The sequence below is a fragment of the Sabethes cyaneus genome, chromosome 1 (assembly GCF_943734655.1).
Source record: "Sabethes cyaneus chromosome 1, idSabCyanKW18_F2, whole genome shotgun sequence".
Classification (NCBI taxonomy): Eukaryota; Metazoa; Arthropoda; class Insecta; order Diptera; family Culicidae; genus Sabethes; species Sabethes cyaneus.
Window position 1 is genome coordinate 96,581,487 of NC_071353.1, and position 22,262 is coordinate 96,603,748.

The following is a 22,262-nucleotide window of genomic DNA, read 5'->3' on the forward strand; positions in this document are numbered from 1 at the left end:
ACGTTCCACTGTTACAAACCTTGTGCAGTTCGCAGCAAAATGTTTACAAACCATGAGCGTAGGTGCCCAGATTGATGCTGTCTACACCGAACTAAAAGCTGCATTTGACCGTGTTGACCACAGCATATTACTGGCTAAACTGGATAAACTAGGTATCAGCTCCAGCCTTGTACGATGGTTTCGATCCTACCTATTAGATCGAATGCTCTACGTGAAGCCTGGTAAAGTGCAATCCGAGTATTTCTCCAACCTCTCCGGAATTCCAAAGGGCAGCAGTTTAGGTCCGCTGCTCTTTATGCTGGTTATCAACGACATATCGCTCCTGCTTCCAAAAGATTGCCGCATGCTTTATGCAGACGATATCAAACTATTTAAAACTGTCAGAAATACTGCTGACTGCTTAGAGCTCCAGCACTTAGTTAACATTTTTCTGCAGTGGTGCTCCAATAATCTACTAACCGTCACACAGTGGGACGGCTTCAAAAATAGTGAGACATAAGTTATAGCATCGAAACCTTAAGACATAGCATAATAGTAACTTCAGAAAAGTTTCTTCATTTATAAAGCACTTTCTAGTGGTGAAAATATATTCGGACGTTAGGGTGTCCCTAATCAGATACAAAAAATATTTTCTCTATTTTAAGTCAGAAATGATTGTTACCTACCGAAAAGTTGTAGCTAAACTATTTTTGAGAAACTTTGTTGAACACTGAAGATTTCTATCTCTTATATGAAAGAAGTTATAGAGCCAAACTCTTAGGGACACCCTTCAAATCAGTTTTTACGATCTAGCTCTTTAATAACGCTTCGTATGCTTTTCAAATATTCTAAGAAATTATTAATCACATTAAATTGCATATTTTCGTCGAAGACAGTAGAGCTCTATCTTTTTCCCTTTAGCAGCTGTCACTGCTTTTTTAATTTTTACATGTAATCTTTAAGGGGGTGTAACTAGGGGGAGAGCAGCTATGAGCAGCTAATCTCACTTATTTTTTGTGAATCAATTTATGCTGTATCGTATCATGTACAACTTAGGGCGGAACATCTGAGAAAAGTTACCATGAAAGCAACCGTTTTTAAAGCTGAAAACTATGGAAACCATAGTTTTGTTCTGTTTCCGCAAAGCAAAACAATCAATATATTGCAGTTAAATAGCATTATATATAAGTCGATGAATGTGTTGTAGTTTAGTTTTGTAATTTTAGTATTTTTTTTTTCTTTTTTCTATATTTTTATTTTCACCTTACTCAAGATGAGATGAAGATGTTTATATTCATTTATAGTATTGATTGAAAGAACTGGTTCTTTTAGCAGTGTCGGTGCAGTTTCACTGAACGGCATAGATTTTTACAGACTTTCTGTATGGAAGATATCAACGGATCAGAGCATACCGTAAGTTTGTTAAAATTATTTCGATTTGTGGCTTCCTTATTGAGAATGGAAAGCACATTAAAAACCCGATTTAATCCACCTAGTGGTGAAAGGAACCTTTGTTATACGGTATTACTTGCTATTTGAGGTAGAAATCGACACGTCTTCGGAACATAATTCATCTATTGGTTATCGTTGCGTAGTGCGTTGATTTACATAAAATTTTTGAAAATTGAATAAGTTTACAAAATTTGAACAAAATAGGAACACTTTTAAATTTTGATAAATCCTTTGTTCATGAAATTGCCGAGTTAGGATAAGTAAGTTGTTATTAACCTGAGTGTGCAAATAAAAGTAAGTTGTAAGAGGAAATCTTATCCTTTAGCATATACGTTGTCTAGTAATGGTCTAGTTTATAGGTTTTTGAACTATGCATAGTTTCCTGTAACGCCATTCTATTTGACTCACATCAATAGAGTTTTCTTGAATAATTTTCATCAACTTTATTAACTCACGCTGTTGCATTTTATACAACACGTGTAGGTTTTTCAACGCCATATTGTTATAAAGTTACAAATCGTTGTTTAACTAACGTATATTCTTCAACAAACTTATTGTGAGCAAAATATCATAATTATTCAATGCATTAATAATTTAAATTGTTGGGAAAATGTATGCAGCAAATCTATCAGCAAATGTAAAATGTTTAAAATGTATCCGTCTGCTGGTAGTCGAGTAATGCGGAGTCAAAATTAGGGTATTTTTTATAATCAAAGTTCTACAGATCCTAAACAAGCAAACATAGAGGTATAGTATTTTCAGCAAAGTTGTGTATTTTTACTATTTGTACAATTTTGTAGTACATGAAAAAGTCATACAACAATTACAAAAAGAGCAAAAATAGAAAAACTGATTTTACAAATTAATATACAATAAATAAGATATTTCTATCTTCGCTGCAGAGATAGATGGTTACTGTCTTTAGCAAAATTTCTTGTAATAATATGTTCTATAACTTTGCAGAACACATCAATGTGTTATATTGACACTGAAGAAAAATAATTTTTTTATTTCACTTTTAGGGGGATTAATCAAAATTTAAAATCCACCAGACGATCGAGCTTTTAATTTCAAGAAACTCTTCCAAAGGTTCGATAAACCTAAAACCAAGTTTTCCCAGTCAAAACTCTAGTGCACACGTTTTCTTTGGTTTGAGGCTATTGTGCGCGCGAGTAACTGTGTTACAAAAGTTGGCGCGAGTGTTCGAGGGGTAATATCTTTTAACCGGTAAAACCAATTCTTATGAAATTTTGCATATATATTCGTAGTGTCAAAACCTTTCGTTTGATATTAAAATAATTCAAATTAGGTAAATTATCTTGGTTAAAATCATTATAAATTATTGTTAATTTTGGTGTGGTGTATACGGTTGCTCATAACTTTCAAATTAAACGTCCAATCAAAAAACCATTCAATAGTGATCTATTAGGATATATTATCTTTCAAATGAGACTAATAGCGCATAAATCGGTTTGGCCATCTCTAAGAAACAGGCGATAATTATTACCTTGTCAAAACAGGTTTTTTAAGCATAACTTTTAAACTACTTGTTTGTTTTCAATTAAAAATTCCTGAACAATTTAGCTTTAATAAGGGCTTTCATTTGATACTAGGATCGTTGAAATCGGTCATGTAGTTCCGAAGAAACCCGTGTCACGTATTTTTTACATTTTTGCTTATAACTTTTAAACGAAACATCGTATCACGAAACAACTCAATAGTGATCTACTAGACAATAACACCTTTCAAACAAAAGTAATAGCGAACCATTCGGTTCAGCCATCTCTGAGAAACAGGCGATAGAAAAAATCATTACATACATACACACACACACACACACACACACACACAGACATTGCTCAAATCGTCGAACCCTATCGATTGGTATATGTGACTTGGCCCTCCGGGCCTCGGATCAATTTCGTGTTTTTCGACCAATTTTTAAACCTTTGTTATAGTATAACAAAGGTAAAAACCCGAATTAATCCACCTAGCGGCGTGACCTAGCCTTTCTACTGCCACAATAATCATTATTTAATTTCACAGGAACTTAATTGTAGATGTATAGATGTTATATTAGACTATATTTTTAAATATCCGTTCCGTATTCCTCAAAATCCTTATTTGCCAGTAAAATTCACAACGTATTGTGTAGAATAATTATATTTTCTTTCCTTGGGTGCGTAAATACATGTAAGCGTCATTTATGTTACTTGATGAACACCTTATTTAGTTTTATAATATTTATAGAAAAATAATGTAAACACAAAAGATAATTTTTACAGACTTGAATGAATATGTATAGAAAATTAGAAATTAACCCTCTAACGGGTCTACAGACGGCTTTAACTTTCAGGCTTCAGAGCCACATACGAAACTTGTTTTGAATTGACAATATGAAGTATTTGTTCATAGCAGATTTTTTGATATTTTGATATTAATACCATGCATTCAAAAGTTAGCATCTTTGAAAAACAAGAGTTCAGAAAAATTATTATTATATTTCGCTTTTGAAGAAAAAGGATATCTACAACAAAATGATTGACCTCAAAATTTTACTATTGGTTTGCTTGGCTTCAATTTTGCAATATAGGGTAGATGATCTATTAGTTGCGCCACTAAGCACAATATACCTTCATTTTGCTTGTTTATTGAGGTATATGCTTCAATTAATGCTTGTGGGATATAAATTAATGAAATAGAAGGTATTTGTCACAAGGTAAGACAAATGCTTACGTTGTACGAGAAGCTTTATAAAGAAAAAATGAATTTTCCGATTCAATAATATTGTACCAACAGTTGCGCTAATGTTTCCTTAATTAAGTTTGATGTTCCTTTAATTGTGTTATTCCATATACATTGCTAGATTGCTAAGTGAAAAAACATCGTAGCAAAACTATAGATGTGCGCCTATAGTTGTGCGCTCCAACTGTGCGTTAGATTTTGGAAAATTGGCATTTTAGCAAATAATGCTTTAATTTTAAATGGTCTAACTACCAATACTTCTAAAAACCTGTCTTATATAATGAATGTAATTGTTTTATCTAAAATGCTACGGTGACGAAAATATGCATTAATAATGAATAGTAGGGCAACTATTCGTACTACCACAACTACTGGATCAACTACCCTATCTGAATTAGAAAAAAATTACTGAATAGAGCATTAGATATGAAATGGAAATGACGAGAAATGGAACTATTTCTTAGCTAGCGCTCCTTCAGATAATTATTTTTGCATGAAAATCAAAACTTAAGCTTCTTTTGAATGTACTTTCATGAAAAGATAGTCATTAGCTTGATCGCATCGTTTTTACAATGTTAGAGGGTTAGGAAAACAAGATGAGGTCGAAAAATAGTGCCAAAGCTGCGCCATGAACATGCTTGAGAATGGGAAATACGATCGATATGATTCCCAGTGCTTGTCTTTTTTTGATTTATTTATTAAAACATGATACATGACATAAGACATCTGTCCTTTAAAATATCACTAACGAAAACAAATCTTACAAAATATCTACCGTGCAACGTTTACTTCCTATTTTTCATATAACATTTCTAAGCTCTAGTATCTATTGATTGAAAAGAGCATCTATTGATCAAACAGAATTTGTTTGAAATTTGTATAAATTTATTTGGAAAATCGACTCACTAGTATTTTTAATCCTATACACTACTATACCTACATACTTAAATTAACTGCTTTTCTTCGCTTTTTGCTTTTCTTGTACAATTGTGAGTAACAGCAAGTGAACAAAATGACAATTCAAATCTAAAATCAAAGAAAAGAAAAAACTTTTCGATTGAATCCCACTATTTAATATTTATTTGCAACAGATACGTAGTTCGCCTACGACCTGCAGGCTTCATCAGTGTCTTATTTCAAAGCGTATACGTATCTGTCGCGAATAAATATTAAATAGTGCAATTTAGTCGGTAAAAGTTTTTTCTTTTCTTTAATTTCAGAGTTCGTATTCCACTAAGAGGCTTCAAAAACTTCAGACAATTGCCATGATTCTCACTTTTCTTGAATTTCATTGCAAATTTTAAAATTGCAAATTGTCATCACATACATACATACATACATACATACACACATACACACATACATACATACCTACATACATACATACATACATACATACATACATACATACATACATACATACATACATACATACATGTAACATACACACATACATCACACACATCTCATACATTGGCCGGTTAAGGCCCTAACCCAGCGAGGTTAAGGTGCCGAACAAAGTCGCATTCGACTTTGCACGACTCCGTATAGCCATTAAGATGGGAGCGGGAACTCTTATCCCTACCTCCACGCGGTACCGGCCGGGACGCAACTGGGCCTAGGGTCGACCAAATACCCGTCTTTGGTTGCACCCTCAGTTGTGTGCTAACAGGGAAATGGGGGGCACGTTGTGCTTGAGGGTAGCATGGCGCAGTGGTGTAAAGAGGCGAGCGGGGCTCAACTCCTATAAGCCAGCTGCGGGCGCCGTAGTGCTTGCGGATAGCGTGGCACAGTGGTGTAAAGAGGCGAGCGGGGCTCAATTCCTATAAGCCGGCTGCGGACGCCGTAGTGTCCTGTTAGAGCTCAGAACTTTAAGCAAAAAAGCCGGGTCAGGAGTGCCATGGGCACATTAGGATCGGTTCCAGGAAGATCCTAATTATGGTGTCCAGGCCCGTCCAGGCGGGAATAAACGTTTGGATTCGGCGCTACAGGGCTAACGGCTGTGCTATTCTACTACCTTAGGTAAGGAAGGGTGGTACCTTCCCGAAACGGCGAGTAGGCTAATGGTACAGCTGCCTTCCGTCCCGTTAAAACCGTGGCTGGTCTCTAGGTACGTTCAAAGCTCGTCACTCACGTCAAAGTGCGGTGGTGTAGGCTCAGATGATACATTCCTGACTAACGCTGATCGGATGCTGACATCCCTGCCCCCATGAAGGGTAGGGGGGAGTGTCCCTAGCCATGGCCTCCCTGCTTGCATAGATCACCATGGGATCGTTAAGGCGACTACACAATTACAAGTGGAGATAGCGGCCTAGAGTTGGGACCCTTTCGAATGGAAAAATTTTTAAATTTTAATGAGGGATCGAATACGGGTGCTACTAGTGGCAAAGATGATATCTTTGCCAAAAGTAGTAAGTTGGCAAGGTCACCAACAGCAAAGACAGGTAGCCCCCCGTTATCGGGGGCGCGACCCAAGAAGGGAAGCCCGCCGAAATCGGGGGCACAGCCCATACAGGGAAGCCCCCCGAAAACGGGGGCGATACCGAAGAGGAAGTTGACTCCACCAAAGTCTAACACCCCAGTTAGAACGCAGGTGGCCACCGCTGCTAGCTCAGCCAAGAGGGCGAGCGACAGCGGTAGGCAAATGTCAACGGAGGGCGTGGTGCACCCTCTGGAGGGCGAAGTTGGGCTTCCTCCAGCCAGTAGCAAGCAAGCCAAAAGGTTGGTGGACGAGTTGTACTCGTTCATCAACTCTAGGTCAAATGTCCACCTCGACATTAAAAAGCTGGCGGTGAGCCTCCGCTCTACCGTCATAGCTGCAGAGGTGGAGAGGCAAGAGCTTCTGCAGCGATGCGAAATCGCTGAATCGAAGCTCTGGTCATAGCCGCTAAGGCTGTGGCCATGCCTAGTCAGGCGCGTACGCCGCTTGCCAAGCGCAAGGTGGCTACGCCCGACCATGGACCAACGCTGGTAGCCAAGAGGCAGCGGACTTCGGCTCGCGCCTCTACCAGCGAACGCGCGGAGGCGATCCCGGATGGTGCTGCCGGTACCGCGGAGGATGAATGGCGGGTGGTTAGGCGTAAACCGCCTAAACCGCCGAAGCCGAAACCGAGCGAGGCTGCGGCTGCAAAGCCAAAGCCAAGGCGCGTCCATAAGGGCGACGCCTTAGTAGTGAAGCTGACAGGTAAGCTGTCGTACGCTGAACTACTGCATAAGGTTCGGGTGGACCCCAAGTTGCAGGAGCTTGGGGCCAACGTAGTAAAGACCCGCCGAACCCAGGCAGGGGATATGCTCTTCGAACTTAAAAAGGACCAAACGGTCCAGAGTTCGAATTACCAGAAACTGGTTGAGCAGTCCCTGGACGAAGCGGGCCAGGTAAAGGCGCTGTCGCAGCGCCTTCTGGTCGAGTGTAAAAACCTCGACGAGATTACGACGACAGTTGACCTGAGTGATGCTCAGCGGGATCAGCTTAAGGTTGATGTGGCACCCGCAGACATCCGCTTGCGGAAGGCATATGGAGATATGCAAACCGCGACCTTAAACGTGCCGGAGGAAATCGCCAACAAGATGTTGGCGTCCGGCAAAATTAAGGTAGGGTGGTCAGTGTGTACACTGGTGTCGAAACGGCGTATCGAACGCTGTTTCAGGTGTATGGGCTTTGGCCATCGGGCGGCCAAGTGTAAGGCCCCCGATCGGTCTAAGCTGTGCAGGCGGTGCGGCGAAGATGGCCACTTCGCCAGGGGATGTAGCAAACCCCCCAGGTGCCTGCTCTGCACAGTCGAAGCGGGAAATAAGTATGCCACAGGTGGCCCACTGTGTGCGGCTTATAGGCGGGCATTGCAACGATAAAGGTGCAGGTTATACAGATTAACCTAAACCACTGTGAGACGGCACAGGAGTTGCTTTGGCAAACGGCAGCCAAAACGGGGTGCGATATTGCCATTATCGCGGATCCCTACCGGGTCCCCCGTGGCGGCACTAACTGGGTAATCGACAAGGGTCGCATGGCAGCGATCGCCGTGATGGGTAGATACCCGATCCAGGAGGTGGTGTCGTCCGACCAAGAGGGGTTCGTGATTGCGGTGGTCGATGGCGTCTGCATCTGTAGCTGCTACACTCCACCTAGGTGGTCGCCGGAGCAGTTTGACCGGATGCTAGACGTGCTCACCGACGAACTCACGGGCCGCAAGCCCGTTGTCATTGGAGGAGACTTCAATGCTTGGGCTGTCGAATGGGGTAGCAGGTGCACTACTCCGAGGGGACAAAGCTTGCTGGAAACTCTGTCCAAGCTGGATGTAAGTCTGGCTAACGTGGGATCCGTCAGTACCTTTTGTAGGGGGGTACAACAATCGATCATCGACATCACCTTCTGCAGCCCAACGTTGCTTGCCAACATGGGCTGGAGGGTGTCAGATGAGTAAACGCATAGCGATCACCAAGCTATACGGTACACGATTGAACGACGGGCGCTACGGCCACGCGGGGCGAAGTCGACAGGGAGGAGGTGGAAAGTGAAGTCCTTCGACAAAGACCTGTTCGTTGAAGCACTCAGTGCAGAGAGCACCCGCTCGAACCTGAGTGCTCGTGAGCTGACCAACGTCCTAGTACGGGCATGTGATACCACTATGCCTAGGACGGGGCAGCCAATGAACGGTCGTCGCTCGGTATACTGGTGGAGTGATACCATTGCCCAGCTCCGTTCCCGGTGCCACAGAGCGAGAAGGCTAGCGCAGAGGGCCCGGACCGATGCAGATGCTGAAGCTCGGGGAGTCGAACTTAGAGCGGCAAGGTCGGCGCTTAAGAAGGAGGTTAGGCGTAGCAAGAAATCCTGTTTCCAGGAGCTATGTCGCGATGCGGACTCAAACCCCTGGGGAGGTGCATACCAGGTGGTAATGAAAAAGATGAAGGGTACATCTGCGCCGCAGGAAACCTGCCCCCAAAAGCTGAAAGTCATCGTGGAAGGGCTCTTTCCGCAACACGATCCAGTTTGGTGGCCTCCGACCCCGTATGGTCAATCGAATGATGTCCTCACTCCGGTCACGAATGAAGAACTCATCGTAATTGCCAGGGGTTTAAAAACGAAGAAAGCGCCCGGTCCTGACGGGATTCCGAACGAGGCACTCAAAGTGGCGATCCAAGCATATCCCGATATGTTTAGAGAGACGCTTCAGAGTTGCCTAGAAGCATGCGAATTTCCAGACAAATGGAAAGTCCAAAGATTGGTACTTCTGCCAAAGGCGGGGAAACCGCTTGGCGATCCCTCGTCGTACAGGCCAATTTGCCTATTGGACACGCTAGGCAAATTGCTAGAGCGGGTAATCCCAAACAGGCTAACGCCTGTGACGGAAGATGATGTGGGACTGGCAAACACGCAGTTTGGCTTCCGTAAGGGGAAGTCCACTGTAGATGCCATAAAGTCCATGGTGGAGAGGGCCGAGAAGCCTATGAAACGGAAAAGGCGAGGCGACAGGTATTGTGCCATAGTCACAATCGATGTCAAAAACGCGTGCAATTGCGTTAGCGGTGCATAGGATGAGGGTACCGGATCATCTATGCAGGTTGCTTAAGAGTTACTTGGAGAACCGGACGCTAGTGTACGACACGGCGGACGGGGCGAAGAGGTACAAAGTGACAACGGGTGTTCCACAGGGTTCGATTCTCGGCCCCACGCTTTGGAATGCCATGTACGATGGGGTGCTGAGGCTCGAACTACCCACTGGGGTCGATATCACTGGCTTCGCCGATGATATCGTCCTTACAGTGGTAGGCGAGTTTCTGGAGGAGGTGGAAATGCTGGCATCAGACGTCATAAGCATAATAGAGGGTTGGACGGCGGGCGTCAATCTGCGATTGGCCCACCATAAGACGGAAGCTGTGATGGTCAGCAACCGTAAGTCGGCCCTAGAGGCAAAAATAATCGTTGGGGGACAGGTGATTGTCTCCAAACGAAGTGTGAATTACCTGGTTGTCATGACAGACAACAGGCTGAACTTCACCAGCCATGTGGATTATGCTTGTGGTAAAGCGTCAACGGCGGTCACTGCGCTGTCTAAGATCATGCCGAACGGCTACGGTCCTAGCAGCAGTAAGAGACGCCTGATGGCCAGCGTTGCCATGTCGGTGCTACGATACGGTGCACCGGCGTAGGCCCCGGATTTGGAGAGTAAGCGCAATCAGGCATGCCTGAACAAGGTGTTCAGGCTGTTAGCATTGCGCGTTGCGTGCGGCTACCGTACCATATCGTTGGATGCGATTGGGGTTATTGCAGCCATGATTCCAATATGCATACTCCTAGGTGAGGATATCGAGTGCCATAGGCAGAGGAACGTCAGGGGCGCTAGGGACAGAGTTAGGCTGGACTCTATTAGGCGTTGGCAGGCGGAATGGGATCGCACCGACCATGGTAGGTGGACCCATAGGCTGATCCAGAACATATCGTCCTGGATCGGCAGAGGACATGGTGAGGTAAACTTTTTCCTTACCCAGTTTCTGTCGGGTCATGGATGCTTTAAGAAGTATCTACATACATGCGGGCGGGTAGATTCACCCTTTTGCCCCGTTTGCACGGTAGCCGAGGAAACGGCGGAGCATGTGATTTTTCACTGCCCGCGGTTTACGTCCACTCGGCGGGTGATGCTTGCGGTTGTTGAGGAAGACACCAACGCCGACAACATTGTGCAGAGAATGTGCGCTGAGCAGCGCGCATGGGGTGCCGTCGATAGGGCGGCAACGTCGGTGATAACGGAGTTGCAACGGCTAGAACGTTTGCAACGACAGGGCCTGACATAGCTTGCTAGGGTCAGTAATTGGCTGATTGGGCAGCCCAGGCCCTAAGTGAAAGGTAGTGGCGGTACGAAATGGCAAGGGTGTTGTGTGAACCCACACACGCAACGGACAAGTCGGAGTGCTTCGGCACGTCCTCCCTCCTGAAGTAAAACCTAACGGTAGTTCCGGGAGGGGTTCAGGAATGGGCAGCAGGATAGTTTTTAGTAGGTAGGCGCATGTTGGCACCATGTGAATCCTATTCGGCATCGTGAAGGTGCTGTCTATGAAGATTTTCTCCCTGCATAAACAATACAAAAAAAAACATCTCATACATTGAATACAATCAACATTTGAATGATATGTTTTGATTTCACACGTTTTAACGGTTTAATATATGGTGCCTAAGTGTTAAAGTTTGAATAACTTTTGAATGAACCGTCCGATTTTAAATAACTCGGTTTCGTTTGATAGATCTCAGCAGTAATTTTCAAATAATCATAAAATGTGTGATGTTTTTCATTAAATTAATCCTTATATGTTACATAAATATGTTTTAAATACTATTTTTTCACATTTCTTTATGTAACTTTCAAACTACAAGTCCAATCGTCATGAAATTTGGAAGTTAAGGGTTTGCAAGGCTCCTCTTTCATATGCAATCAATTTTGTTCAAATCGGTTAAGAGACCTATGAGATAATGAAGTCCCATATTTTTCGTATTTTTATACATAACTTTTGAACTAAAAGTCCGATCAGTATGAAATTCAATAGCGACCAATGGGACACCTAGACCTTTCATTTGACACTAAGAACATTAAAATCGGTCCAGCCATCTCCGAGAAAAGTGAGTGAGATTAAAAGCGTCACATACACACACACACATACATACACACACACACACACACACACACACACACACACACACACACACACACACACACACACACACACACACACACACACACACACACACACACACACACACACACACATACACACACACACACACACACACACATACACACACACACACACACACACACACACACACACACACACACACACACACACACACACACACACACACACACACACACACACACACACACACACACACACACACACACACACACACACACACACACACACACACACATACACACACACAGAAAATGCTCAGTTTTCGAAACTGAGTCGAATGGTATATAACATTCGGCCCACAGGACCTTCTTTCCATTTCCGGTTTTCCAAGTGATTTCTATACCTTTATACTATATATTTATATAGTAGAAAGGCAAAAACCATGTTAAATCAAACATTCATACCGTGCACACATTCTTGCTCTGGGTTCCCAAATCCTTTTGATGTCCTTATTTCGACAATCTTGCGATTTTTTCGACAAAGTACTAATCGGAAGAACGATTGCTGCCTCATGGATTAAAATGCGGTGTGCGCTGGCGGGTTACACATTTTGCCGTAGGTTATATATTTTGACGATCACTAGTTTTTCGCGAAAAAAACAATTGACTAAAGCCTTGACAGGTTTTGTATCTGGTCACCAGATTACCATAAGAAAATTTGCTGATTTATTTCTAAGAACATGCGAAAGCGGTACAAAACTATGGTTTCCATAGTTTTCAGCTTTAGAAACGGTTGCCTTCATGGTAACTTTTCTCAGATGTTCCGCCCTAAGTTGTACATGATAGGATACAGCATGAATTGATTCACAAAAAATTAGTGAGATTAGCTGCTCATAGCTGCTCTCCCCCGAGTTACACCCCCTTAAAGATTTCATGTAAAAATTAAAAAAGCAGTGACAGCTGCTAAAGGGAAAAAGATAGAACTCTACTGTCTTCAACGAAAATATGCAATTTAATGTGATTAATAATTTCTTAGAACATTTGAAAAGCATACGAAGCGTTATTAAAGAGCTAGATCGTAAAAACTGTTTTGAAGGGTGTCCCTAAGAGTTTGGCTCTATAACTTCTTTCATATAAGAGATAGAAATCTTCAGTATTCAACAAAGTTTCTCAAAAATAGTTTAGCTACAACTTTTCGGTAGGTAACAATCATTTCTGACTTAAAATAGAGAAAATATTTTTTGTATCTGATTAGGGACACCCTAACGTCCGAATATATTTTCACCACTAGAAAGTGCTTTATAAATGAAGAAACTTTTCTGAAGTTACTATTATGCTATGTCTTGCTATGTGCTATGTCCCACTGTGCGTCAGTATCGAGAAGTGTTGTGCGATTTCATTCCATCGCAAGTCCAACCCGGTTATATTCAACTATACTATGTGTCATCAGATTGTAGCTAGAGTAGATACGGTTCGTGATCTGGGTGTAACTCTGGATACGTCACTCACCTTTAGGCCACACTACAACGAAATAGTTGCCAGGGCTAATAGACAGCTCGGATTTATCTGCAAGATCACTGAAGAATTTCGGGATCCTATTTGTCTTCGATCACTGTATTGTGCGCTGGTGCGCTCTATTCTTGAGTCTAACTGAATGGTTTGGTGTCCATTCAACGCTAACTGGACAGCGAAAATTGAAGCCGTGCAACAAAGATTTGTACGGTATGATTTACGCTTTCTTCCATGGCGTAACGAACACCAGTTGCCAGAATACGCGGATCGCTGCCAGCTACTCGGAATACAAACATTAGAGCGAAAAAGATTCGAAGCACAAACCGTATTTGTCGGGAAAATTTTGTGCGGTGAAACCGATGCCCCGAATATATTGCAGCAGCTTAACTTATATGCACCAGAAAGATCATTACGGCCCAGGAATCTATTATTCTTACCGCAGCGTAATGTGTCATATGGACAACATGACCCCATCCGCTTCATGTCGGCAAGCTTCAACGCGGTGGCGACTTCATTTGACTTCCACATAACAGCAACGGCACAGCGACTGCGTGGATAATCTAATATATCCTTATGTGTTTTATGTTATACGTAGTATCTTTTATCATTAAGACCACAAGATGTCCGATGATTTTTACACCAACAAATAAACAAATAAACATCGAAGTGATATTTTTATCTGAAAGAAAATTCAATTTTATCTTCAATTATTACTTGCTGTTGAAGGTCACCAATGCCGATTGATGAATGATATTCACATTTAGCCTGAAACATTTACTAGGAACTACACACTTAAAAAACTCAGCAAAATTTGCCGAGATTTGGACAGCCGAGCGTTAGGTAAAAAGTTCAGTTTTGCAATTCGACGTTTACGGATCTTTACTAACGTTTGGCATTATAAAAAATTTTACCGAACGCTCGGCTGTCCTAATCTCGGCAAAATTTTGCTGATTTCGGCACTTTTTTTTAAGTGTGTAGAATATCATGATAACTACGTACCTTCTGAGACGGAATATTGGCTAATTCACTCAGCAACACGAAACAAACAAAGGTCTGAACCTTCGGGTGGTTTCCGTAGCGCACGTGCTCACTATTTTAGTGAACCAAGCGGGAGGCAATGTAGTATAGTTACTATATATATATAGTTCGGCGGATACAAAAATCGGGAGCCAATCAAACGTCAAAAGCGGAGCCAAACGTTTTTGAAAATTCGCATTGCGGGAGTAATGTTAATAAACACACTTTATTTTCATAGAACTAGTCATTTTCAACACCCGCTAACGATTATTTTCCGTGAAAACCTGCACATTTCTCCATAATTTCAAATTTAATTTCAAAAATCAGGGATGCCAATTCGACTGGTTTTCTATCCGCCGAACTATATATATAGTAACTATAGACAATAGATACTCATAAACATACTCTGCAGTCTGCATTAGTCCTTGCTCTAATGAACTGACATAAAGGGATAGTTCATCGAGTAAAACATGTTTTCAATACAACAATAATGCTAACATAGGCCTACGTCACCCTTTCTTACAACCCTTAGGGACTGTATACCTTATAGATTTTTTAACAGCAGTTTTTCATTTTTCGTTAGTTTAAAAGTTAATTTTTTTAATGTATATGTTATGGGTCATTCCATGTCAGGTGTCCGAGTGCCATGTTATCGACAGGTCAGCAAAAAAACCCAAAGTTTGATGCCGATTGGACGTCCCCTCGATCGGCAGAACTTCCATTTGTTAAGAAAAGGCACGTTTTTATCAAATCCTCTTATTTCCTTTTGCTTATATCTCTGGAAATATTAGGCTTAGAAAAACAATATTATCATGTTTCCAAAGCAAATTGCCCAAGGAATCCAAAAAAATATTAGGGTCCGGGAGGATATTTTCAGCATACTTCTAAATTCAGCCTATTTGCCTTTTCTTTCGCCAATAAAAGTATTTTGCCGACATACAATTTTAATATGTTATATAACTATTTTCCCAAGACTGTAAGTAATCTACTATTTTTTTTTTTATTAAAAGAACGTCAAAACCACCTGTACGGCAATAGGCCGAAAAAATATATGCAATCGCTTAATGGGCTGAAACACCCTCCCGTGCCCTAGTTTTTAGCGGCAGCGCTGCTAAATATCTTTAAAAATGCGAATTTTGCGAATGTTGCATGCAGATGAGGCAACCGTGCTCTATTTTCATATCGAGCACAAATCGTTTTATATACTATTTTTTACCTCCTTTATTGACACAGAATATGGTTATTGTTGGTTATTGGTTTGCTTGTTCAATGAGATCGCTGAACCAACGCTCCCGTCATGTTGAACGTTTTTCTTATCAGCTATGTAGCTAAATTAGATAGAATTAAAGCGCAGGCCATAGGAATATGTATTTTTAGTAAGGCATACAGTGGTTGGTAAACGGTTGGATAATGCGGAATATAGACCCCATAGTGGTCGTTAGCCTCTTATCCAGCCACTCCGATCCCGACCTCCTCGTGGTACCAGCCGGAATACGAGCAACCTTAGCGGAGATCGGGTAACCAACCCCGGTGGAAACTAAGGTCGTATACTAACCGGGAAGGAGGTAGTGAGTCTCGGCACTATAAGATGGCAGCCCCATCACGAGACTCGGTAGTGTTGCCCCAGTACGGTTACACACCTAAACAACACAAACTAACAACATTCAAGCACATACGGAGCGGAATATTCGGCATCGACCTAGGCGACGGAATAAGGACGACGAATGGAGACTTGGAACTGCAGATCGCTAAATTTCGCAGGTTGCGAGCGGGTGCTGATTGAACAGCTGGAACCCCGCAAACTCGGCATCGTAGCTCTGCAGGAAATCTGTCGCAAAGGAGAGAAGGTATGGAAGATCCGTGGCGGAAAGGCCCAGTTTTACCAGAGCGGTGGCGCTACCAACGAACTGGGGACGGGTTTTGTAGTGCTGGGCGGAATGCAGGATCGCGTGATTGATTGGAAGGCGATCAACGAGAGAATGTGTGTATTGAGGATAAAGGGCCGTTTCTTCAATTATAGCATCATTAACGTGCACTGCCCGCACGAAGGTAGACCCGACGATGAGAAAGAAGCGTTCTACGCGAGGCTGGAGGCAACGTACGACAGCTGCTCGTCACGAGACATCAAGATCGTCATCGGGGATATGAACGCCCAGGTCGGTAGGGAAGAAATGTATAGACCGGTGGTAGGACCCCATAGCCTGCACACCGACACAAACGATAACGGCCAACGATGTATAAACTTCGCAGCTTCCCGAGGCCTGGTGATCCGAAGCACCTTTTTCCCGCGCAAGGATATCCACAAAGCCACCTGGAGATCACCTGACCAACGTACAATGAACCAAATTGACCACGTTCTCATAGAAGGCCGGTTCTTCTCTAACATCACGAACGTACGCTCCCGTCGGGGTGCGGATATTGATTCTGACCATTACCTAGTAGCAGTACATGTGCGCTCAAAGCTGTCCACTGTATACCGGACACGTCAAAGCCGCCCTCCTCGGCTGAACATCAGGCAGCTAGACAACCCACATGCTGCCGAGAACTACGCGCGAGTACTGAATGAGGCACTGCCCTCTTCCGAGGAGTTAGGTGCTTCAAACCTCGAAGACGGTTGGGGCAGAATACGCTCGGCCATCGGAGAGGCCGCTACCGCGGCACTAGGTATTGAGCCTCGGAGTACACAAAATGATTGGTTTGATGGGGAATGCCAACAAGCGGTGGAAGAGAAAAAAAATGCTTGGAGAAATTATCTAAGTATTGCCACTAGAGAGAACCTGGCCAAGTACCGACGAGCTAGGAACCAGTTGACCACGATCCTGAGGATAAAAAAGCGCCAAAAGGAGGACAGAGATCGTGAAGAATTAGAGCAACTATTCCGAGCTAATGACACGCGCAAGTTTTATGAGAAGGTGAACCAAACTCGAAAGGGCTACACACCGAAACCTGACATGTGTAGGGACGAGGGAGGGAATCTAATTACAAACGAGCGCGAGGTGGTCGACAGGTGGAAGCAGTTCTTCGATGAACACCTCAATGGCGAAGTCGCAGAAGGAGGCGGAACGGAAATTAACCTAGGAGCGCCCATGGAAGATAGTGATGTCCTATCACCTGATCTCCAAGAAGTCAAACGAGAAATCAGGCTGCTGAAGACCAATAAAGCCGCTGGGAAGGACCGCCTACCGGCAGAGCTTTATAAACATGGCGGAGAAACGCTAGCAAAGGCTCTACACTGGGTTATTTCTAGGATTTGGGAGGAGGAAAAGCTACCGGAGGAATGGATGGAAGGAGTGGTTTGTCCCATCTACAAAAAGAGTGATCGGCTAGACTGCTGCAACTATCGTGGTATTACGCTGGTAAACGCCGCCTACAAGGTACTCTCTCAGATCCTGTTACGCCGGTTGTCACCGATAGCACAAGGTTTCGTAGGGAATTATCAGGCGGGTTTCATGGGGGCTCGCGCAACTACGGACCAAATTTTTACTATCCGACAGATCTTGCAGAAATGTCGGGAATACAACGTGCCCACGCATCACATCTTTATTGATTTCAAAGAAGCATACGATACAGTCGATCGAGACAAGCTATGGCAGATAATGCACGAATACGGTTTTCCGGACAAACTGACGCGACTGATCAGAGCTACATTGGATCGAGTGATGTGTTTCGTACGCATCTCTGGGACACTCTCGAGTCCCTTCGAGACGCGACGAGGGTTGAGACAAGGTGACGGTCTATCCTGCATGCTGTTCAACATCGCTCTTGAGGGGGTGATCCGACGAGCGGGCATCGAAACGACAGGCACGATTTTTACCAAGAGTAGCCAACTTCTAGGCTTTGCAGATGACTTCGATATCATTGCCAGGAACTTTGCGACGGCGGAGGCAATCTACGCCAGACTGAAAGTGGAGTCTAGGAGAATTAGGCTAAAAATAAATGCGTCGAAGACCAAATACATGAAAGGAAGGAGCTCAAAGGAAACAAATGCGTGCCTCCCACGGACGGTAACCGTTGACGGCGACGAACTAGAAGTGGTAGAGGAGTTCGTGTATTTGGGATCGCTGGTGACCGCGGACAACAACACTAGTAAGGAGATCCAGCGGCGCATCCAAGCGGGAAATCGGGCCTACTTTGCCCTTCGTAAAACGCTACGATCAGGAAGCATACGCCGCCGCACGAAGCTAACAATGTACAAAACCATTATTAGACCGGTAGTTCTTTATGGGCTTGAAGCCGTGACGCTGCTTACGGAGGACATACGCGCCCTTGCCGTGTTTGAGCGGAAAGTGCTGCGGACGATATTTGGCGGAGTACAAACTGAAAGCGGAGAGTGGCGGAGGCGTATAAATCACGAGTTACAGGCACTGCTTGGGGAGACTCCCATCGTACATCTAGCGAAAGTTAGCAGGCTACGGTGGGCCGGACACGTCGTAAGGATGCCGGACGACAGTGCGACGAAAATAGTCCTCTTCAACAACCCCACCGGCACCAGGAACAGGGGGGCCCAATGTGCACGATGGCTCGACCAGGTCGAAATCGATTTGCGACTTCTGAGACGACTAGGAAATTGGCGACGAGTGGCCCAAGACCGAGTTGAATGGAGACGAGTGCTTGAAACAGCACGAGCCACCCCGGCTCTATGCTGCTGAAGAAGAAAAAGAAATACAGTGGAGTCCCTGAAACAGCTAATGAGAAATTCTATAGCGTGTTTGCATCAATATAAGAAGCATTTAATTAAGAAAGTAGGGTACGGGAGGGTATTTTCAGCAGGTTTCTAAATTCAGCCTGTTTGTCTTTTCTTTCGCCAATAAAAATACTTTGCCGACATACAATTTTAATATGTCATAACTATTTTCTCAAGACCGTAAGTAATCTATTATTTTTTATTCAAAGAACGTCAAGACAACCTGTTCTTCCACTAGAACTAGGCTATAGGCCGAAAAAGTAGATGCCGTCGCTTAATGGGCCGAAAATATCCTCCCGTGCCCTATGCTATCTAAATAAAATTCGTACTGCGTGTACGTCGGAGCAAGCAAAAAGGACGAAAATATTTTTATTCGACTGAATTTTATTACCTGTCTTATGGACAGGTTGAACATGCGGACGAGTCGCCATTGATTATAATAGATACTGCAGAATAGTTTTACTCCAGATATATTTAACCTAGGGATATTCGTTGTTAAATATTTTTCTAGACAATGGTTCTTTCTTGTCAATAACTTTCTGGCAAATAGTATTTTGTGGGTATTGGTTTTCTGGAATTAACAACTTTCTAGGTATGTATTGGTTTTCTGGAATTTAGTTCTTTCTGGGCATTGGTTTTCTAGTATTTAACACCTTCTAAGGATTGATTTTCTGGAGAATAATTATTTCTGGGGAATATTCTTCGGTATTTTATTGTCTGATACTTATTTTTCCAGAGTCGATTCACAACCGTTTTAACTGCGTTCTGAATTCGACATTTGCAGATTTAAATGCTATAAAAATTCAATCGGTTGATTTTAGTATTGGAAGTCATGAATCACCTGTGTTACCATATAGGAGAGAATAGGTAAACTTATCCTCTGTGCTTGTACCGCACCCAAGGTTGCTTTCGCATATCCTGACAGGAAATGTCGCTAATGTTTGCTGTTTATAGCAAATTGCTACGAACTCAATAATGTTACATGTAACAATTCAAACTAAGAAAAATGTAAACAATAATATGAATAAAATGAAAGTCTACAAAACGGTTTGTTTATTTGTTTTTATTCAATAACCTTTTAACCGAATGGTACTACAAAATGGTGGTTAATATAAATATCAGCGAGTTTAAAAATGGCATGTTCCAGTCAACCTATTACTATGAGATGAAGGTCGATTGCTAGAAACGATCCGCAGAACGAGTGACTTATTCACCAGAACAACAACCTAAATTAAATCTAAATGTTCGCGGCCTCGACCGATCGAAGCTCATTTGAAATTCACATAAACTAGGCACAGCTTGTTTGACCGTATTCAGCATTGAAATACAATAATACAACAAAGGGGCAACTTGAATGTATTCGCTATCGGTTGCAATGCGTGCTTGATAGTAATAAGTTGTTTAGCACCATTGAGAGCACAAGCCGCTGATGATGTCATCATATTGAAAATCATACAACCCATACGAATCATACGAGTAGTATTGATATGGCCGAAAAAGTTATAAAGGATTAGTCATTAAATCATGAAGGATATTCATTGGTTAGATCAAAATGTTCACTATTATAAATAATATTGTATGCAACCTGGCCATGCGTTTTATCTTTGTTATTTTCAAATTCAATTGAATGCCGCTGTCAACGCAACGTGTTTCACCAGCAGAAGGGGAAATGTTTCCACGTTTGCAGTAGATTGATGTGTTTATCTTCTTACTCAAGTTACTCATAAAAGATAACAGTGGTACATGGCAGGGTAAAAGTTAGACATTGAATGTCTTTATTTAAATCAATGGCAGTAACCAAGCGTAGTGACTCATCAAATACGTTATTATGTACTTCTACTAAACCATATTTTGAGCGGTGCAAATATTTTCATTTAAATTAGATTGAACGCATGAAAACGAAGAAAAGAAAGAACGGAAGTAATATATTAATGGTGTGTTTTGATAAGCAAACATAGATGTCTATTTTCATGATTTTGTTAAACACGTATCAAATCTTTAACAAAGTTAATTGTCTCCTATTATAAACTGGTTCAACCTTCCTTTATTTAATTTTCTGCTCTGTTCCCTCTACGACTTGTCCTGCCCTGGAGATATAAATATGTTGGATTTAGCTAAAACTTATTTAAAACTACTCAAAATGTCCAAACAACTGTACAAACTCAAATTTTGGGTAGAAAATCTAACAAATTTCAGCTGTATGCTACCAAAAATTGAATTATTCTCTGACAAATAAAGCACTTTTAAGTTGTAGTGACGTATCGCATCGAGAATTTTTTACCCATTTATCGACAGCAGTCGCCACGCCGCAGTTGAATGAACAATCACGTCATTCACTCCTCCTGGCGAAGTGATACCGGCGTGACAGTGCGTATTGAGTTACTCAACTCACAGAATAAAGCCACTGATTTCTATCTGACAAACCGTTCAAAAATCTATGGTATTTTGAATTTCGGTTTCGATTAAGAGACTACTGGATTTGACAAATATTCACGTAGCGTTTGCTATATTGCGTATACGGCGTATTGCGTAGTTATACTGCCGCTACTCACATAACGTTCCATCTCCATAGGAAGTGGGACTGTAATGCAAATAGCGGCAGTATATACACGGAATATCAAGCGCTACGTGAAAATCCTTAATATTTGATTTATTCATCATATAATTAACACGAGATTTACCAGACCACTCATTTTGACTGGGCGTGCAATTTCAATTCAAAACTTCGCAACGTATAACATTTGTTTTCAGAAATGATGTTAAGATTTTTGTAGCTATAACTTAATGTTACGTTACGTACTAATATACATTAGTAAGAAATATTTTTTTGTTATTCACATTTATACCAATACCAGTCAAAATGGCTAAATAGCTGGTAAATCTAGTGTTAATTAAAACTTGAATAAAACTATAGCACATTGTTTTGCTATATAGTAGGACTTCGAATTTGGCATGGTTCGATTTTGACATGCCTCGATTTTGACAACAAAAGAATCCGTTTTTGGCAATACAAAATATTTCCCTTGGAAAAATATGCTTAAATATCAGTCAGTTTCCGCATACATGCTTTAAATGACGCAATATGCGAGTAGGGCGCTATATCTCTGCATACATATTAGTGTTGGTAAGAGAAAATGCTTAACAGCTTAGGGACTATATTGGTTCGTTTCATTGTGCCTGATTTTTATTTTCAGGAATAATTAATTTAAGTTGTTATGTGGTTTTTGAGCCACCGTATATCTCGCATG

The 22,262-nt window shown here is 42.3% G+C and overlaps 1 protein-coding gene across 3 annotated transcripts in view; it reads right to left on the minus strand.

Annotated features, from left to right (window-relative positions):
• LOC128733081 (uncharacterized) overlaps positions 1-22,262 on the minus strand; it is a 74,819-nt gene that overhangs the window by 50,307 nt on the left and 2,250 nt on the right. The gene's annotated exons all lie outside the window — the stretch shown is intronic.